The sequence below is a fragment of the Babylonia areolata genome, chromosome 22 (assembly GCF_041734735.1).
Source record: "Babylonia areolata isolate BAREFJ2019XMU chromosome 22, ASM4173473v1, whole genome shotgun sequence".
In the NCBI taxonomy this organism is placed as follows: domain Eukaryota; kingdom Metazoa; phylum Mollusca; class Gastropoda; order Neogastropoda; family Buccinidae; genus Babylonia; species Babylonia areolata.
The window spans coordinates 13,417,715-13,421,110 of record NC_134897.1 but is presented as its reverse complement, the minus strand read 5'-3'; the positions used below and the strand labels follow the sequence as shown (position 1 = coordinate 13,421,110).

The following is a 3,396-nucleotide window of genomic DNA, read 5'->3' as shown; positions in this document are numbered from 1 at the left end:
TATATATATAATGTTTTTATGGCCGGAGTGTGGTCGAGGAAAATGCCACAAAGCTTATTTTCAATTAGTTTTTCATTTCTTTACACACACACCCCCCCCCCCCCCACTCCCCCCGTTTATTTAATCACATCTTCCCACTCCCAAAGACTGTGGCCTCAGAAACTATGTCGCTCTTTTCCTTACCGTTTTTTGAAAGTTGTCTTCTCCTGTTGAGTGCAGACGACACTTTCTGAGGGTCAGACAGACAGAAACAGAAGACATAAGAGCCAACAGTCACAATACATTTTAGACTTTCGTTTCACACTCAAGATAATGGACTCCGATCCAGACTTGAAATGAAAAGGTAAGACTCTTTTTTTTCTGCCTTTTCCTTTTCTGAAATCTGCATCAAAATGTCGACAAGACTGGGGGGAGAAAAAGGCCAAAAAGTGAGTGTGTGTGTGTGTGTGTGTGTGTGTGTGTGTGTCTGGGGAATTAAGTTTCGCGAAGTTTAACGCCAGACGAACTTGTGTCCGCGGTGGCTCATTGGGTCTTAAAGCTTCTTTCCCGCGGCAGGAAAGCTTTGCGTCTGCCTTCAAAATACCCCCCTCGATATATTTTTTTATTTTTATTTTTATTTTATTTTTTATATCAAATGTCAGACAGATTCTTGTATGAATAAGTAATGAACTGTCGTTGGTTGAAATGTCGTCTGGCCAAAGGTGTCAGACTGAAAGAAACCTGACTGAAATAAAACAGCAATTTAAAAAAAAAAAAAATGAAAAGAAGAAAAAGAAATAGTTTGGAAAAAATATCGTCCTGATTAAAATGCTTTCTTTTGTCGGAACACTGCACACAATGTAAATATATGTTGTGTTTTTGTTTTGTGTTTTTAAATCAGGGGTTAACAATAGATGAATAAATAACAAGCCAGTGTAATAAAAGATATGAATGAATGAATGACGGGTGCAATAGCCGAATGGTTAAAGCGCTGGACTTTCAATCTGAGGGTCCTAGGTTCAAATCTCGGTGCACCTGGTGGGTAAAGGGTGGAGATTTTTTCCGATCTCCCAGGTCAACATATGTGCAGACCTGCTAGTGCCTGAACCCACTTTGTGTGTATGCGCACGCAGAAGATCAAATACGCACGTTAAAGATCCTGTAATCCATGTCAGCGTTCGGTGCGTTATGGAAACAAGAATATACCCAGCATGCACACCCCCGAAAACGGAGTATGGCTGCCTACATGGCGGGGTAAATAAAAAAACAAACAAACGGTCATACACGTAAAATGTTACATGTCTGTCTGAGTGTGTATGTGTGTGCGTCTGAAATCTGTTTAAATGACACAGGAAACGAATGATGAGCGCCCAGTGGCAGCCGTCAGTCGGCTCTTCCCCGGTGGGCAGCCTGTGGTGCAAATGTCCTCGTGTATGTAAAGCGCTTAGAGCTTGGTCTCTGACCGAGGATAGGCGCTATAGAAGTATCCACATCAATCAATCAATCAATCAATGATTCGATAAACCATAGGTAATCAAATATTTGAATAATCAATGAATACATAATAGATGTGATAGTAAAGCGCGCACAGACAGACAGACAGACAGAAAGACAGACACACACACACACACACACACACACACACACACACACATATATATATATATATATATATATATATATATATACTCAGGTGCCTATGTGCACGGCACATGACCCCCCCGAACCTCCCCCCTCCCTCCCAGACAGCCTCCGGGCCTGACATTTAAACTGTACAAGTCTCTGTTCCCCTTCCCCCCCCCCTCTCTGTCTCTCACCTCACTGCCCTCCTCTACCTTCCCTCGTCCCTGCCGCCCACCCTCTCTTATATCCCATCTCTCTCCCGCTTCTCTCTCCCCCCCTCTCTCTTCCCAAACCTCTTCTGTCTTTTTCTGTCTGTGCCCCCCCCCATTCCTGTCTCTCATACCCCTCCCCCTCCTCTCTCTCTCTCTGTCTCTCTCCACGGCTCTCCTGTCTCTCACTGTATGTGTCCCCCACTCTGTCTCTCATATGCTTCCCTCTCTCTCTCTCTCTCTCTTCCACTCATCTCCTGCCTCTCTCTCTGTCTGTGCCCCCCACCCTATCTCTGATATCCCTCCCCCTCTCTCTCTCTCACTCTTTCTTTCTATCTGTCTGTCTCTCTCCCACACCTCTCCTGCCTCTCTCTCTGTGGCTGTGCCCCCCCCCCTCTCTCTCTCTGTGCTCCCCCCTCCATCTCTCTCCACACCTCTCCTCTGTCTCTCTCTCTGTCTCAGCAGTCAGCAGCCCGCCAGTGCGTACGGTGCCAGCCCAGCCCTGCCCTGCTTTGCCTTGCGTTGCCATTCTCAGTTCTGTTTGCCGCGCGAAACGCATGGGTGAGTTGTTCCCTCAGCCGCACGTCACTGATCCTCCCGGCCTCTGAACTGACGACTGTGTGGGAAGGGGAGGGAGCGTACAGGGCACACAGACTCTCTCCCTCACAGTGCTAGTGCAGTGTAGTACTACAACAGTCAGTATTCTTTCTACACGTGGGGTGGAGAGTGCGTGTGTGCGCGCGAGGGTCTGCGTTCGGACAGCGCAAGAGAGGGGCCAGTCCAGGGGGTAACATTTTATGTGGCTACTTACTGCAGTTGGTGTGTGTGGTGAGTGTCACACAGACACACAGCTGTAGCGGAGTGGTGTGTATGTGTGTGTGTGTGTTGTGTGGTGGAGGAGGGGATTCTGAAAGTTATCAGGGCGCGGTTTTTTTCACTGGTGGTTTTGTTTAGGTGAGTTGTTTTTTTGGTTGTTTTTTCTGCGTGTGTGTGTGTGCTGTTGTTTTTTGTGTTTTTCGGGATGCCGTGATGGATGCAAGATTCTGTGAACTGTGAGTGAGGGATTTTGTTTGATTGATTCATGTATTTGTTTATTATGATGTTTTATATACATGTATGGGATGGGTAATTTTCGTTATTCTTGTGATGTCATCTCTCTCTCTCTCTCTCTCTCTCTCTCTCTCTCTCTCTCTCCCTCTCTCTCTCTGTCTGTCTGTCTGCCTCTGTCTCTGTCTGTCTCCCTCTCTCTCTTTCTCTCTCTCCCTTTCTCTCTAATTCTGTTTCCCTGTCCTTCTTACACCCGTGTATCTCTTGTCAAGTTTCTTAAATTTGTGACTCAAGTTTGCTGCGTGCAACAAGTCGTATTGTCAATTGTCACGCACGCTTTGAACAGACCCCTGTGTAGAAGTAACATCGGTCCAAAAAAGTTAACCGTGAGCATGGGCCGTAATTAATTTCTCTCTCTGTCTCTGTCTCTCTCTCTCTCTTATATATATATATATATATATATGTGTGTGTGTGTGTGTGTGTGTGTGTGTGTGTGTGTATCTCTCTCTCTCTATATATATATATATATATGTACATA

General features: G+C 45.7%; 1 protein-coding gene across 3 annotated transcripts in view; it reads left to right on the top strand.

Moving 5' to 3' along the window:
• The first annotated feature begins 2,391 nt into the window (after positions 1–2,391).
• Positions 2,392–3,396, top strand: part of LOC143297465 (uncharacterized) — a 200,166-nt gene continuing 199,161 nt past the window's right edge. For 2 of the 3 annotated variants that reach the window (XM_076609862.1, XM_076609864.1), the window contains exon 1: positions 2,392–2,639. The gene's annotated coding sequence lies outside the window, so the exon portion shown is untranslated. Of the gene's footprint in view, positions 2,766–3,396 lie in introns of all 3 variants that reach the window. The other variant, XM_076609863.1, reaches the window with a different exon arrangement.